Source organism: Dipodomys spectabilis, unplaced genomic scaffold (assembly GCF_019054845.1).
Source record: "Dipodomys spectabilis isolate Male_0828 unplaced genomic scaffold, ASM1905484v1 ptg000263l, whole genome shotgun sequence".
Taxonomy (NCBI): domain Eukaryota; kingdom Metazoa; phylum Chordata; class Mammalia; order Rodentia; family Heteromyidae; genus Dipodomys; species Dipodomys spectabilis.
This window is the reverse complement of record NW_024870940.1, coordinates 93,384-110,882: the sequence shown is the minus strand read 5'-3', so window position 1 is coordinate 110,882 and position 17,499 is coordinate 93,384.

Sequence of the window (17,499 nt, the reverse complement as noted above, 5' to 3'; positions counted from 1 at the left end):
AACTGCCAACACACACCCATTAAACACACACACACACACACACACACACACTCCACAAGCTACTAAAGTTATGTGCTGTCACTAAATCATTGTCATTTGCTGTATGCCAGCAGATCAAGGTGTAGATCTTTACATCTACAGGGGAAAAAAAATACAGGGAAAATATAGTTGCAAGTTGAGAAAGTTCTATCCACAAACATTTTTTTCCTCTGTAGTTGGGGAAGGTTCTGGTCCTTTGATATGAGGCCACCTGGGCTCAGTTCAACCAACACTGCTTTCGGGATCACGGTGGAGCCTGGCCCTGGACTGTGGGAAGCAACGGTAACCATATGCTTGTAGGCAGATCATTCCCATAACTGTTCACAGGATGGGAGGATGGAGGGAGCGAAAGGAGACCAGGAGAGCGGCTAGGAGTTGACCTCAGAAAACAGCAGTAATCCTGACTTGGGACTGTTGGACCTTAGGGGTTGCAGTGAACTTTGTTATACAAATTCTTTCACAGACTCTCTGTGTAAGTATGGAGCCATTTTTTTTTTTAAAGTAAGAGGTTTAATGAAGAAGGCAGCTACATGAAGTCCATTTTTAAAAATATAATTTGTTACGGTGTTGTACAGAGGGCTTATCACGTTATGTCAGATAATGAGAAATTGCTTTATTTTTTGGACAATCACCCCTTCCTTTGGTTTTCCCCAGTTTCCCTCTTCCATCCTTGCCCACAAGTTACACAGTTCATGAAAGACATTTTATTTTTAAAAAAAGAAGAAAGAATTGGTAAGACTGGGTGTTAGGATGGTAGGAGTTAAGTTTGGGGGACCAGAGACAGCTGCTGTGTTGACACCAGTCCCAAGGAAAAGCTGGTGCAGACGGGACTGTGATGGCGAATTTCATTTATTCCTTTTATTCTGAAATATTCAAATGTACAGGAAACGTATTTTAAAAGTTACCAACCAGCCAGGTGCTGGTGGCTCACACCTGTAATCCTAGCTACTCCAGAGGCTCAGATCTGAGGAAAGTCCATGAGATTATCATCTCCAATGAAGCACCAGAAAACTGCAAGTGGTGCTGTAGCTCAGGAGGTAGAGTGCTAGCTTTGAGCAGAAGAGCTCAGGGACAGCGCCCAGGCCCCAAGTTCAAGCCCCACAACTGACCAAAAAAAAAAAAAAAAAAAAGGAATACACCTAACTCTCACTCTCTGTGACCAGAGACTCGAACACCTCATCTGAGCTCAGTTGTCTTTTCAAGGCCTCCTTCTGTTCCGGGCCGTTTCCTTGGCTTCGGTGGCCTGGACTTTGATGGCGCTGGCGCTGGGGTGCGGGTCATGTCGGAGCTGTCCCTCAGTCTGGGTTGCGTGATGTCTCCTGGTGATCAGGAGGAGGTGCATTCACCTGGCGCCCCGTGGTGGTTGCACGATTGGACCGGGATGGTGTCTGCCAGGTCCCTCCAAGGTCCCCGCACCCCTCCCTGGGCTCCCGTGAGTGCCAGGGGTGCCAGGCCTGGAAGGGGCCTGGGCCCGGCTTACACTGTGCTCAAAAAAGAGAATGGGAAGAGGGAGGGAGGAAGGAAGGAAGGAAGGAAGGAAGGGAGGGAGGGAGGGAGGAGAAAGAAGAGGGAGGAAGGAAGGAGGGAGGAAGGTAGGAGGAAGGAGGGAGGGAAGAAGGAAGGGAGGGAGGAGAAAGGAGAGGGAGGGAGGAAGGAAAAGAAGGAAGGAGGAAGGTAGGAGGTAGGAGGGAGGAAGGAAAAAGGAAGGAAGGGAGGAGGGAAGGAGGAAGGAGGGAGGAAGGAAGGAAGGAAGGAAAGAAGGAAGGAAAGGAAGGAAGGAGAAAGGAGAGGGAGAGAGGAAGGAAAAAGGAAGGAGGGAGGGAGGAAGGAGGGAGGGAGAGAGGAGGAGGAATGAAGGAGGGAGGAGGGAGGGAGGGAGGAAGGAAGGAGGAGGGAGGGAGGAAGAAGGAAGGAGGGAGGGAGGGAGGAGGAAGGAGGGAGGGAGGGAGGAGGGAGGGAGGGAGGGAGGGAGGAGGGAGGAAGGAGGGAGGGAGGGAGGAAGGAGGGAAGGAAGGAGGGAGGGAGGAGGGAGGAAGGAGGGAGGGAGGGAGGAGGGAGGAAGGAGGAAGTAGGGAGGGAGGAGGGAGGAGGGAGGAGGGAGGAGGTGGGCTCGTACTTGTGTTCAGCGGCGGTTACTATTTGCTTAGAGGACACAAGACCCTTAGTTTGCAAAACAAAACCAAATAAACAAGCGAAAGCCCCCCCCCGCCCCCCCCCCCCGCAACGGTGCGGATGTCGGGTGCGGACGTGGGCTGCGCTCACCGGGCTGCGAGGTGACCCGAGGACCCGCAGGAGGCCGGGCTGGAGTTCGGGAGAGAGAACGCTGGGCGGCCCGAGCGCAGGGAAGACGGCGGCGTGCAGAGCCTCGGCCGGCCGGAGCGGGGAGAGCAGGGAGCCCCCGGACGGCGCGGGAGAGGAGCCCACGGGCGGGGCGGAGCCCACGGACGGCGCGGGAGAGGAGCCCACGGGCGGGGCGGAGCCCACGGACGGCGCGGGAGAGGAGCGGGGAGAGCGGGGAGCCCCCGGACGGCGCGGGAGAGGAGCGGGGAGAGCGGGGAGCCCCCGGACGGCGCGGGAGAGGAGCGGGGAGAGCAGGGAGCCCCCGGACGGCGCGGGAGAGGAGCCCACGGGCGGGGCGGAGCCCACGGACGGCGCGGGAGAGGAGCCCACGGGCGGGGCGGAGCCCACGGACGGCGCGGGCGAGGAGCCCACGGACGGGGCGGGGCGGGAGAGGAGCGGGGAGAGCGGGGAGCCCACGGGCGGGGCGGAGCCCACGGACGGCACGGGAGAGGAGCGGGGAGAGCAGGGAGCCCCCGGACGGCGCGGGAGAGGAGCGGGGAGAGCGGGGAGCCCCCGGACGGCGCGGGAGAGGAGCAGGGAGAGCGGGGAGCCCACGGGCGGGGAGGGAGAGGAGCCCACGGACGGGGCGGGGCGGAGCCCACGGACGGGACGGGGAGGGCGGGGCGGGGCCCACGGACGGGACGGGGCCCGCGGGCGGGGTGGGGCGGGGCGGAGCCCACGGACGGGGCGGAGCGGGGCCCGCGGGCGGGGTGGGGCGGGGCGGAGCCCACGGACGGGGCGGGGCGGGGCGGAGCCCGCGGACGGGGCGGGGCTCACGGACGGGGCGGAGCGGGGCCAGCGGGCGGGGCGGGGCGGGGCGGAGCCCGCGGACGGGGCGGGGCGGGGCCCACGGACGGGGCGGAGCGGGACCCGCGGGCGGGGCGGGGCGGAGCCCACGGACGGGGCGGGGCGGGGCCCGCGGACGGGGCGGGGCGGGGCTCACGGACGGGGCGGAGCCCACGGACGGGGCGGAGCGGGGCCCGCGGGCGGGGCGGGGCGGGGCGGAGCCCGCGGGCGGGGCGGGGCGGGGCTCACGGACGGGGCGGAGCCCGCGGGCGAGGCGGAGCCCGCGGGCGGGGCGGGAACGGCGGGCTTCACAGCCGGGCGGGCCGGCGGAACCAGGCGCGGCAGCCGGGAAGGGGCCCTGGTTCTAGAAGCCATCCGCAAGGCACAGCCGGCCTGCGTGGTCTTCCACGCACGGGGCCGTGGGGCGCGGCTGTGGGGCGGCCGCCGCAGGCCAGGCGGGGGCGGGCCCGGGGTTCCAATCCCCGCCGGCCGTGTTGGAGCCCGGCGCGCGGCCTGCCCAGCCCGGGCTCCGGGGCCGACCCCTCGTCCTCCGCCAGGGCCGTTCCTCGGTGACCCGCCGGGGGCACCCGGGAGCGCCGACCGCCGGCAGAGGCCCCGTGGGGCGCTCGCGGCCTCGCGGGTTTCGGGGCGGGGCGGCACGGGGCCTCCGTGGGCCTGCGCACGTCGGCGCCCCGCGGGCGTCCGGGGCGGGACTTCTCCTGGCCCCGCCCCTCTCGGCCCCGCCCCCGCGCTTCCGCCTCGTCCGCACCGTGGATCGGCTCACGGAGCCCGCCAGGCGCTGTCCTTGGTCGCGCGCTTCCCACGCATTCGCCCGGCGCTAACCGGGGTTCCCCGAGGCCGCACAGCCTCGCCTGCGGGGCCGCTTGGAAGCCGGCTCCCCTCTCCCCCGGTGCTCCACGGCCTCGGAACCTTCCCTGAGGCTTCTGCCCACGGGAGAGCGCGCCCGACCCCAAGCTGACGGGCCTCCGCCGCCGCCGCCGCCGCCGCCCGCAAGGGGAGGCCGAGGGGCGGGGGCGCGCACGCGCACAGCCAGCGGAAACGCAGTTCCGCGCCCAGCCTCTGCCCCTCGTGGGCAGCTCCCGCGTGGCCGATCGGTACTTCTCTCTGCATATTTACAGTCGTGGAGCGTCTTCTTGCCTTTTGTGTTCTACACCTTAAAAGATTCCCGTCTCCACGGTTCTGCGCTCACCTGGCACCGCTGAGCCGAAGTGTAACGAGTTTCACTTGTTTAAATGATCAAAGATTACAAGTACTTGAAAAGTTACCTTTTTTTGTTTTCCTCCTTTTTCCTCTGGTACTCTGGAGTTTGAACTCAGGCCCTGCCTTGCTAGGCAGAGCTTTTACCGCCTGAGCCCAGGCCTTCCAGCCCTGTTTGCTTCATTTTTTTCAGATAAGGCTGAATCATGTTTGTTTTGTTTCGCTCACCTGGACCTGTCTGGGACTGAGATTCTCCAGCCCATTCTCTCCTGGCTGGCAACACAGTGGTAGGACTTATTCTTGCCCAGGCTGGCCTCAACTCCTGATCTCTGTCTTCCTCCCAAGTAGGTAAGATTACAGATAGAAGCCACGGTGCCCTGCCTATAGTTCCTTCTTCATTTGTTGTTCTTATTTTTGCGCCAGTACTAGGGCTTGAACTCTGTCCATAAGCTGTTTTGCTCAAGGCTGTTGCTCAATCACTTGACACATACCTCCATTTCTGGCTTTTTTGCTCAGGCTGGCCAAAGGATGATCCTCAGATCTCGGCCTCCTGAGTAGATAGGATTATAGGCATAAGCCACTAGCACCCAGCTTTGATTCTTAAATGTTATCATGTTTTCTTGAAAAACTTCTAATTTATGTTTTGGCTAGAGTTACTGTGGATGCTAAAGAAAGACAGCTAGTTTGGGAATAAGTAACCCCATAGCTCTTTATAAGCCCCAAATTTACTCTGCTCCTTCCAATAAAAAGAAGAATTTGCAGAGTCTTCTGGACTCATATTTAGACAGTGGGGCCCGTTTTTGCTTTCCCCCATCATTATCTGTTCTCCTCAGGCTTCAAAATGATATCACCAAATCAGCACTGAGACACTTAGAAACTGCCGGTCAGTGACAGTTCCTAAAGAGCTGGAAGAGGAATTAGCAAGAAGTGTCTGGAGGTCCTCCCTGCCTCCCTGGGAAGCTGTGTTAGAGGCTTCCAGGTCCCAGGACTGAGCAAAGTAATGGATACAGCAGCTCCCTTGATTGCAGGCCCAATCCACCAAAGCTTAGGTACAGTATAATTACCTACTTTAAGTCCTGTAGGCCAGTGGCTCATTGAGGCTGAGACCTGAGGGTAGAGGTTCAAGGCCAGCCTGGGCAGGAAAGTCCCTGAGACTCTTGTCTTCAGTTAACCAGCAAAAAGTCAGAGTGGAGCTGTGGGCTCAGGTGACAGAGCACCAGCCTTGAGTGGAAAAGGCTAAGGGACAGAGCTTAGGCCCTGAGTTCAAGTCCAGTACTGCCATATATTAAAAAAAAAAAAAAAGATAAATAGATAAAAAGTCCCTTGGGAAATCGGCACCAGCCTGTTTCTCCATGCAAGACTCTTTTGGCATTTCATGGTCTAGAATTTGTCCTCCACCATCTGGCTCCAGTGGCCCGTATGTGACACTGTAAATGCCATCAAAGGTGGCCACTCTACTGAGCACAGGCCTGCACCCTTTAACACTATTCAGGTCATGGTAATTCTAGGAGGAAGGCCCCTCATTTCCCTCACTTTACAGAGGAGGAAACCGGCTCGAGGTGGTGGGGGCTGGCCTCTTGAGCCTGTGTCAGTTTCCTTCCCTCCCCTCCCTCCATGGGTGAAGAAGGAGGGAATCTGAGAATGCACTTTGTGTGTGTGTGTGTGCCAGTTCTGGGGCTTGCACTCAGGGCCTGGGCACTGTCCCTGAGCTCTTTTGTTCAAGGCTAGCACTCTACCACTTAAACCACAGTGCCATCTGGCTTTTTCTTTTTTTTTTTTTGTCGGTCGTGGGGCTTGAACTCTGGGCCTGGGCGCTGTCCCTCAGCTCTTCAGCTCAAGGCAAGTGCTCTACCACTTGAGCTACAGCGCCACTTCCGGTTTTCTGGTGGTTTATTGGAGATAGGAGTCTCACGGTCTTTCCTGCCCCGGCTGGCTTTGAACCGCGATCCTCAGATCTCAGCCTCCTGAGTAGCTAGGATTACAGGCGTGAGCCACCAGCGCCCGGCTCCATCTGGCTTTTTCTGTGTGTGTGGTACTGAGGAATCGAACCCAGTGCTTCATGGATGCTAGGCAAGCACTGTACCACTAGGCCCCCTTCCCAGCCCCAAATGCACTTTGCTTGTACTTGAAGCTCCTGTACATGATGCCAGGCAGTCTGCGTAATGAAGTCATAGGCTAAACCACAGAGGCCACAGAAAGCACTTTTTGCCCTTACTTCAATTTGGCTACACATCTACCATCCCGTGGCTCTGACACATATTCTCCCATAAGCTGGTCAAGCAGTCCGGAGCCATATATTCAGCCCCCAGGCTGAGCTGGGAGCCTCCTGTTTTGCCCTGATCTTGGAAGGTAGTTACATGCATGTGTTTGCCTGGCGGTTCCTGTCTAGGCCTCTGGTCTCAGGATGTTTCCAAAGGCTGCTTTCACCCGGGCTTTCTTTCCGGGTGAGGGGCTAACGTGTAGCTCCGTGGTAGAACACAGGCTTCACGTGTCCAAGGCCCTCCGTTTATTTCCCAAGACTGTAAAAACTCCTCTTTGCAGATAGGCTTGGTCCTCTTCTTTCAGGCTTCCTCTCTCCTGGAGTCAGCACGTCAGGAAAGAATGGAGTTTCCAAGCTAACGGAGCCATTCGTTCTTCTGCAGAAGAGCTGGTCTGGTCACTCAGCTGGTTGTGTCACCGAGGTTGGCACCCTACCTCCCCACCAGGGCTCGGCCGCGTAGAACAAGCGGCCACTAGTTGTTTGCTTGACTCTGGGCCATCCTGAGCAAGCTTCACTGATTAGGAGGAGGAAAATATATCAACATGGTCCACCAACAAAGGCCCCTGCTGAGCAAGGCCTCTGCCTTCTGCCCACTGAGAATGCTTAGAGATTCATGAATGCTTGAGAAATGTGGATTTTCCTGTATTTACTCTGCAGACTCCTGATAAGCTGATTTCCTTATGGATTTGCATTGGTTTAGCAGCTGACCCTTGGCACTGTGGCAGAGAGAGGGCATGGGAAGAAGGCCCTTCAGAGACCTCGGGCTTAAGTCCTGAAGAGCCCAGCACCAGTAGCTTGCGTCTGCAGTCCTACCTACTCAGGAGGCTGGGAGCTGAGGCTCAAGGTTCAAAGCTCGCCCTGTCCGCTAGCCTTGTGCTGAAGAGCTGAGGGACAGTGCCCAGGCCCAGAGTTCAGGCCCCACGACTGGACCAAAAAAAAAAAAAAAAGCTCGCCCTGTCAGGAAAGCCTGAGACTCTTATCTCTGATTAACCAAAAACGTTCAGAAGTGGAGCTGTGACTCAATGTTAGAGCTTAGCCTTGAGTGAAAAAAGGGACAGTGTCCAGGTCCTGAGTTCAAGTCCCAGTGTCAGCACATACACACACACACAGGCATCAGCCAGAACAAGCCTCTACTTTCCTGAAACTTTTTTATAGATGGTACTTTGCTTTATTTTATTCTTCAAATGATTTAACATTTATGTTAAAGCATTTCAACAAGCATATAACATGTCCATATCTTCACATTTTATCATCAGTTTTAAAAGCAGAATTGTTTATATTGTATTTTGGTAATTCCCATATAATTTCAATTCTGCAATTTTCTTTGCTTCCCCCAACTTTTAATAACTTACTACATCCACACAGAGATGCATGTCACAAAAGAACAATTTGAGCTGAACGCTAGGAGGCTGAGCTATAGAGGATCAGACTACCTGAGGCAGAATGTTTTCTAGACTCCATCTCACAAAACAAGAAAACAGCAAAAACCAGGAGTGGAGGTGTGATTCAAATAGTACAGTGCCAGTTTAGCAAGCATGAGGCCACGTGTTCAAACTCCAGTACTGGGGCAGGGGGGTGCCTGGCATCAGGATGGATTTTCCCCCTTAATTAAAAGATGCCACATTCCCTACTTCCTTGCATGCAGATGTGCGCACCTAAAGAAACAGCCCTTACCTGTAATCCTAGATACTCAGGAGGCTTAGACCCAAGGGTCATAGATTGAGGCCAGCCTGGGCAGGAAAGTCTGAGACTCTTCAGTTCATCACCAAAAAAGCTGGAAGTGGAGTTGTGGCTCAAGTGATAGAATACAAGCCTTGAGCAGAAAAGTTCAGACACAGTGCCCAGGACCTGAATTCAAGCCCAAAAGCAAGCACAATAAAGAAGAAAGGAAGGATGGAAGGAAGGGAGGGAGGGAAGAAGGGAGGGTAAAAAGGCTGAGGTAAACTCAGGTGTCTTTTGTGCCTTAGGACAGGATGTGAGGAGTATGTGCCTAGATTCTGAGACATCTAAGGCTGGGATAGACTTTTGAAAGAGGTATGGCCAGCCGTCGTGTTCTCCTTCCCAAGTAGCAGATCTGGGACTCAAGCCCAGGCCTCCAAACAACCTGCCATTATTCTTTGTTAATGTTATGTAAATAGCTAACTGACAAAGGATAGAGGGATGTCCTGGAAGACAGACTTCAGGAAGGTTTCCTGTGTATGGCTGAGCAAGAACACTGTGCCAGGTTGTGAACCAGGTGCCAGGTTTCTTCATTCTCATCCAGGTACTACCCAGCCTCACCCAGCTTGGCTTCTGAGTTCAGACAGATGGGGCACACTCAGAGTGGTACTGCCATAGATGGCCCTCCAGCCTTTGTTACTTCTGGAATCACCTCTAACAGTTTCTTCGTGTTGGCCTTTCCCAGATCGTATGTCAAGGAACTCTAGGATACTATAGAAAACTCATCATGTACCTCAGGATATTTGTTTTTATTTTTGTCAGTCATGGGGCTTGAACTCAGGGCCTGGACGCTGTCCCTGAGCTCTTCAGCTCAAGGTGAATGCTGTATCATTTAAACCATGGTGCCACTTCCAGTTTTCTGGTGGTTTATTGGAGATAAGAGTCTCATGGACTTTCCTGCCCTGGCTGGCTTTGAACAGGGATCCTCAGATCTCAGCCTCCTGAGTAGCTAGGATTACAGGTGTGAGCCACCTCAGGATATTTAAAACTTTCAAAACAAACATGGGCTAAGTACTGTGCTTACATCTGTAATCCCAGCTACTCAGGAGGCTGAGATCTGAAGATTGATATGCACAGCCAGCCTGGACAGGCAAATCCATGAGACTTCCATCTCTTAATTAAGCACCCCAAAAAAAGCCAGCAATGTCTGGGCACTCACATAAAGTGAGACCAAAGGAGGACACTCTGAAGAGAAGAACAGAAAGGCGCAATGCCTGTGTGCATCCGATCAGACAGAATAATGTTTATCACGATGGACTCCAGGAAATAAAGTAAAGCTTTTTTTTTCTTTTTTGCTATTTTTGTTTTCTTTTCTTGTTATTGTTTCTTTTTCTTCTTTTTTTGGAAATGTAAGAGGAGCCGCAGAAATGGCAGAACAAAGAGCAAACAAATGCAGCAATGGTCCTCACCGGACACTGCATTGAAAATGAACTGCTGTATACAGTTTATGGGTGGTAATGGGAGGGAGAAATGGGGAGAAAGTGAGTCCCCAAAGAAATGCACTCTTTACCTGACTTATATACCTGTAACCCCTCTGTACATCGCCTTTATAATAACATTTAAAAAATTAAAAAGCCAGAAGTGGAGCTGTGGCTTAATGGTAGAGCTCCAGTCTTGAGCAAAAAGCTCAGGGACGGCACCTGAGTTCCAGCCCGAGCACCAACACAAAATAAAACTCAGCCCCGTGGTATTGCATGGAATTTTAAAGGAAATTCTGAATTTCAATGTTGCATTAAATTTCTTTTGATGACATCATGTCTTTGCCCAGTGTTTTATTTTGTGCCAGACTAGGGTTTGAACTCAAGGCCTGGAAGGTATCACTTAGCTTTTTTGCTCAAGGTTGGCATTCTACCACTTGAGCCATACCTCCACTTCCAGGTTTTTGCTGGATAAGTCTCACAGAATTTCCTGCCAGGGTTAGCTTCAAACTGCAATTCTCAGATTGATCTGTCTCCTAAGTAGCTAGGATTACAGGTGTGTGAGCCACCAGCGCTGGCTTAGTGTTGCGTTTTAATGGATGCTGTGGTTCCAAGCATAGCTGGAAACTGGAAATGAAGGTAGGTATGTGCAACCGATTCTAAGGTTGGGAAAACTGTGCAGAGCTCAACAGGTGCACACATCGGACTAGAAAGTAACATCAGTTATTAATGAAATAAACCTATCACTTTCTTTCCACTTGAGCCTATTATTTTCTTAAAGAACTAATAAACTGTCAAGGTATAAGTACTTATTTATGTTTGGTTAGTTGTTAGGTTATTTGACTCTAACTGCTAAATCTCAACAGTTTAGATATTTCTTTTGGCCCCTGGGCTGTGTGAACCTTGCTTGAGGCCCAAGGCTGTGTGAGATCTGGTTCTTCCAGTTCGTTCAGCCTCTAGCACTCGCTTGAACTGGATGTTCAGCTGATAGACCAGAGTCTAGGCTGGATTTATTCCCACATGAAACCAAGGTCTCAGAAAGTGATCTGAAGAAGGTCACCCATTTGAGGCAGAGACAGGTGCTAAAGAACCTGAAGCTAGCCCATTACCTGTGGCTCAGGAGGCTGGATCTGAGAATGCTGGTTTGAAGCCAGCCCAGGCAGATAAATCCATGAGACTCTTATCTCTAATTAACTAGCAAAGGCCAGAGGTGGAGCTGTGGCTCAAAGTGGTAGAGGGCCATCCTTGAGTGATTAAAAAACAAAGCAACTCTCTCTCTCTCTCTCTCTCTCTCTCTCTCTCACACACACACACACACAGCTCATGCAATTATTGTATGCTTTTGTAAGGACAATAGTGCAAAGCTAGGGGCTTTTGCAAGTGAGGTGCACTGAAGTGCAACTTTTATTAGCTCATTAGTATTTTTGCAGGTTAACTGTAGTTAAGTCTCTCAGGAACTTTTCTGCCCTGGCTGTCTTCAGTGATCCTCAGATCACTGAGTAGCTAGGATTACAGGTGTGAGGCACCAGCACTGCCTTAAGAATGCACAATATGTTGGAAATTAACTGTACAACTTGGTAGGGTAGGATGGGGGGAGGGAAAGAGTGAGAAGAATGAGGGTGGGGGTAATAAGTTTGACAAGAAATGTACTCACTACCCTATGTATGTAACTGTAACCCCTCTGTACATCACCTTGACAAATTTTTTTAAACAATACACTTCAAATGGGCTGGGAAGTTGGCTCAGTGGTAGAGTGCTTGCCTTGCATGCATGAGGCCCTGGGTTCGATTCCTCAGCACCATATAAGCAGAAAAAGCTGGAAGTAGAGCTGTGGCTCAAGTGGTAGAGTGCTAGCCTTGAGCTGAAGAACTGAGGGACAGCGCCCAGGCCCAGAGTCCAGGCCCCACGACCGACCAAAAAAAAAAGAAAAGAGAAAAAATACACTTTTGAGCTCAGTTTTGAACCTATTTAGCTGGTAGCAAGAATAAAGATAAGTACTGTTTAAAAAAAAACAAACAAACTGAAGCCAGGGGTTTATGCCTGTAGTCCTAAGGAAACTGAGATCTGAGGATCAAAGCTTGAAGTCAGAAAGTCTGGGAAACTCTTCAATTAACTACCCCAAAAAGCTGGAAGTGGAGCTCTGGCTTTGCCTGGGGGGGAGGGGGGGATTATACTGACAGCTGGTGTCCCCCACCTGACTCCAGCAGTCTCAGTATGATCCACTCAAACCTCACTTCTAACCCAACTGCTTTCTTCATTCACCCCTAAATATCCACCACAGCCTCAACAAAAAGCCACTTCCTCTCCAAGGGCTTCTCTCTCTCTTCAGCCCCAAATTGTAGCCATCCGCAGGGCCTAACCTGGTGGTGGATGTCAAGTTTCATTTAACAAACATCTAAGCTGAGTGCCACCAGTGGCTCACTGCTATAATCCTAGCTGCTCAGGAGGCTGAGTTCTGACGATCATGGTTTAAAGCCAGCTTGGACAGGAAAGTCTGTGGGACTCATCTCCAATTAACCCGCAAAAAAAACTGGAAGTGGAGGTGTGGCTCAAGTGCTAGAACATTAGCCTGGAGTGAAAAAGCTCAGGGACAGTGCCCAGACCCTAAGTTTAGGTTGTAGTGCCAACACACACACACACACACACACACACACACACACACACACACACACACACAGGATCTAAACGTTTATGGAGCTAAGGACTGGAGGATGAATCAAGACTCAAGATGAACAACACAGCACTGTTCTCAAGGAATAGGAGGGCGGCCTAACTGTATACACTCACTTGTGGAATGTATTGAATGAGGGGTCAGGAGGAAAGGTCAGGGGCTGGCACAGTGTCTGTTTCACATTGTTTAGTTTAGCAGTTGGCCCCCAAGCTGAACCCCATCTTTTCCCTGTACCTTGCCACGCACGTCTCTGACCTCAGTACCCCTGGCCCTTGCCACACCATGCTCCGTGGCTCAGCAGCCTGTGGGCTGCTCAGCTTGAGAACACCCCAGCCAGCAGGCACCCTAACTTCTTCCCCCGTCGCTCCCTGCCTGTAAATGGCCTTGAAGTCACTCCTTCAAAGCTGGGTGTTGGTGGCTCGTGGTTGAAATCCTAGCTACTTAGAAGTGCAGATCGGAGGATCCAGGTGCAAAGCCAGAAGGGGGGGAAGGCGGGCAGAAAAGGCCCAGAAACATTTATCTCCAGCAAACCAGCAAAAAAACAAAAGCGCTGGCCATGGAGCTGTGGCCCAAGTGGTAGAGCGCCAGCCTCGCGCGAGCACAAGGCCCTGAGCCGAAGCCTTTCCTGGCTGCCTGAGGGCCTCGGGAAGAGCAGAAGCTCGGGATGCGCTCTTCCACGCTCGGTGCCGTACAGGCGCTGTCCCGACCGCTACCGGCCCCGGTTCGTCCGCAGGACCCCGCGGCGGGCGGCCGGTCAGCTCCCGCTCCGCAGCCATGCCTGGAATCCTGCGGGGGGGAGTCAAATGACTTGCCCAAGATAACAAGCAGGCGGAGGCGGCCGGGGACTCCGGGCCCCGGCGGCGCAGTCCGCCAGCAGCCAGCTCCCGGCGCGCCACCCGCGCCTCTCCACGCGGGGAGGGCTCCCGCCTGTTTCCCGCCAGCCGCGCCTTCTGCGCGGGAGTGCACCGGGGCGGACCGGAGGTACGGGGCCCGGCGATCCCCGGGGGTGGGGACGGGCCGCGCGCCGGCGAGTGCTGACTACTGGCCAAGGCTGGAGCTGCGGGTTTGGGGCGGCCAGTCACCGACCCTGACGCGGGGGCGGAGGGGGATCGGGGTCGAGGGAAGCAACAGGGGGTCGGGCTCTGCCCGGACACCTCCTTCCGGCGTCTGAACCTCAAGTCCGCCCACTTTCCACGCGGAGCCGGTGGGTGGGCGGGCAGGGGCGCGCGTCCCGGAGCGGGCAGGGGCGCGGGGCCGCGGCGCGGGCGTCCCGGAGGCGCGGGGGTCCCGGAGGGCGCGGGGGCGCGGGCGGCTTGCGCTTCGCGGGGCGGGGACGTCGCGGCGTGGCGCGGGCAGGAAACTTGGGCACGGGCCTGGCGGAGCGGGGAGGGCGGGAAGGGGGCGGCGCCCGCCCAACCACTGGAGGCCCCGCGCGGCCAGACCGGGGGCGGAAGCAGGGGAGGGGCGGCGGTAGAGGGACGCCAGGCGCGCCCCTCCTCCCCGCACCCCCTTTCCTCCCGCTCCCCCCCTCCCCTCCTCCCTTTCCTTCTCACCCCGCCACTCCCCGCCCATCGTCTCGCGAGGCCCCGCCCCCAGCGCGTCACGTGCGCGCCACGCACCCCCCCCCCCCTCCCCGGAGCCGGCGGCGGGCGCGCGGGCGGGGCGGTCTCGAGGGAGGTGGCTCAGGGCGCGCTCAGGGCCGCGGAAGGGAGGGGGCGGGGCTTAGGGGGCGGGGCCTGTAGCGCGGGGCGGGGCCTGTTGCTAGGGCTGGCGCAGGAAACGGTGCGAAGGGGCGGGTCCTGCTGGCTGCGGCTTTGGGCTGCTTGTTTACTCCTGGCGGGGGAGCTTTAACCCGGGGGCCGGGAGGGCGAGCACGAAAACGCGGGCCGGAGCCGCCGCCGCGGGAGCGGGGCTCGGGCTGGGAGGCGCCGGCGGTCCTGCGAGGGTCTGGGTCCGGCCGACGACGCCCGGCACAGATCTTCGGGGTAATCAGCGAGTGCGCCCGGAGCGGGCAGCGGGGCCGCCGCGCTCCGGCCCGCCCCTCCCCCGCCGGCCCCTGCGGGCTGCACTTGGAGCGGGGTGTGTGCACGCCTTCCCGTTGGCCCCCGCACGGTGCCCAGGGAGGGCTGTCGGTACGTGTCGGTCGCGATCGCCGCCTGCGGGGGACGCCGGGGCGCGCGGCTCCCCGGGGGTGTCCGCCGCTCGGCTTCATCCAGGGAATGGCTCGGCCTTCGCTGCGCGCGCTCGCCCGCGCTGCGGCCGCACACACAAGTTCACTTGAAGCCCTCGCTCGCCGCCTGAGCTGCTTCTCTAATGTTAGGGGGTGAGCGCGCGAACTTTCCCGAAACCCAGAGTCCCTGGCCAGCCCGGTGGCGTGAGCATTGCGAGATCAGCACGGAGCCCGAGGCCACCGCCCGGGGCTGTTCGTAACTCCCGCGGGGGCGAGCGGTGCAGGCCCAGAGATGAACGGCGCGCGCGGGAACGCGGGCCTGCGAGTCCCCAGGAGGGCCGGCCCGCGGGCGCGCGCGCGCGCGGGCACCCAGATGGCCCTTCCTCTGGATATGGCCCATTTCCTGTGGTTTTATTTGATCGTGGCATCCCCTCCCTCTGATAACCGTGGCCCTGCGGGTGGACATTTCAAACCATTACCGGTGCGCCCCCAAAACCAGTATGATTGGTAAGAGGACCCTAATATTGCTAAATTGGAAACTGCCAAGTACCCGAGGAATTTCTCTTTTGGGGATGGTTGCAGGAGTCCTTTGAAATAGGAAAAGTGGAACTCTCTACAAGAAAGAAGCAAGCCTAGATGAGCATTTTAGAAAATAAGGTCTTAAAACTGTTTTTGAACCTGGGCCTCTCTGTGCACTGCTTAACTGTTTCCCAGTGATGCCAACAAGTTCATTTTTTTCCTTTTTGCTTCAGTTAGCATAAACTGAGTTCCTGTTAGTTGTCTCCAGAAAGAAGTCTGACTAATAAGTTTGGCAGAGTGTTTATTTATCCCTCAGAGAATAATGGAAGTTGGGTGCTGGCCACAACTATCACTTCTGAAGTATTCCATTTTCCATAATAAGTCATGCCAAGTGTGAGGCACATGGATGTGGGTTAGACAGAAGCAGATCTAATTCCTCTTCGGTATTATTGCTGTTACAAACAGAACACAATTCCACAAGTCCAAATTAGATGCTGGATGGATAACATTTAACCTTAAGGTATTGTAATGGCCTGAATCATGAGAATAAAGACTCAGATCGTGTTTACTAGAAGACTTTAGGTGACCTGAGGAAGGAGAGGGAAGGAGGAGGCGGGGAGAAGGAAGACTGGTAACGACTATTCTTCTATAGGTTATAGCTGAAGGTAGGGAAGTTGATAGAACAGTGTGGAAGAAGCAAGTAGAAAGACACCAGGGAACCGGGGCACTGGTGGCTTACACCTGTATCCTAGCTACTCAGGAGGCTGAGGTCTGAGGATCACAGTTCAAAGCCAACCTGGGCAGAAAAGTCTGTGAGACATTTCCGATAAATCACTAGAAAACCAGAAATGGCACTGTGGCTCAAGTGGTAGAGCACTAGCCTTGAGCTGAAGAGCTGAGGGACAGTGCCCAGGCCCAGAGTTCAAGCCCCACAACTGACCGACCAAAAAAAAAAAAAAAAAAAAGAAAGGAAGGAAGGAAGGAAGGCCCCAGGGATCTCAAGAAGCATGGAGAGCTCTTGCAATCACACCATCTTATAGACCCAGGGAGTACTGATGAGTGCGTCTTCTGAACAATTCCATTGATGGACAGCTGAGTAGATTATCAAGAAAAAGATGGTTAATGGTCCCCAAAGAGAAAGGCTGGATAGTCTTTTCACAATTTTTTGTCTGCCATTCTTAGCCATTCTGAGAGCCTGAGAAGAAAAATAGGAAAGACCTGTACAGATACCTTGGGAACATACCAAGCCAAGGGAGACAGTCTAATGTTGTTGGAATGAGGAGGAAAAAAATGCATAGAAGAGGTCAGAGACAATAACTTCTGGGTACCAAATGTTGGGTTTGCTTGTTGGGAATGGAGCTAGTGAATGCTACAGTATATGATGGTAATGAATTCCTAGCCATCTAGAAATTAGTATTTGTTGCAAAATGGATTGGCTGGTGAGATTTGAAGACTTTCTTTTGAGACTGCTTTGAATCAAGAGTTAAGTCACTGTGGAGGAAAGAAAATGTCAGGAAAGGGGGCTGGGAAGTTGGCTCAGTGGTAGAGCGCTTGCCTTGCATGCCTGAGGCCCTGGGTTTGATTCCTCAGCACCACATAAGCTTTTTTAGCCGGAAGTGGCACTGTGGCTCAAGTGGTAGGGCACTAGCCTTGAGCTGAAGAGCTGAGGGACAGTGCTCAGGCCCAGAGTTCAGGCCCCACAACCGGACCAAAAAAAAAAAAAAAAAAGAAAATGTCAAGAAAAACCTAGAACAGTCTAGGAGTGGACTGAGATGATCACCTCCATTACTAGGTACTGAATTTTACAGAATGCCTCATTGTCAAGCAACTTCTCTTGAACTCAGGGGTCATTGAAAGTTTGTGTGTGGGGGGGATTGGGAAGGTGGTCAATTACATTGTGAGAGAGGGAGGGTTGGGGTTTGGTAAATCAACAGCTTATAAGAGAAAATTGTGAGACTGGTGGTGTGGAAGACAGACATTGGAAAATGAGACTGCTCCCAGGTGGGTAATACAAAAGGGTAATTGAATAGGATTTTAATAATTCATGGGACTCTCGCTCCAATGTATTATAAGGATTCCCAAAGCAGGATGTGCCCTAATGCCAGATAAATTGTAGGTTAGGAGAATCACTGTGGTGACTAAATACCTTGTCAAGCTAAGACTCAGTTTTCAAGGCAAGCATTTGACTCCAAACAGCAAAAGTTAAAGCCCAGCTTTCCTCACCTAAGTGAATTTAGTCAAGACCATGAGAAAGAAGAGAGATGTCAGTACATTATCTAAACTTGGAAAAATTAAATTTGAGGGAGAATGTAAGTTTCTGACCTCATGAGGGAGTTTCCTGCTGTGTGTCTGTCCATTG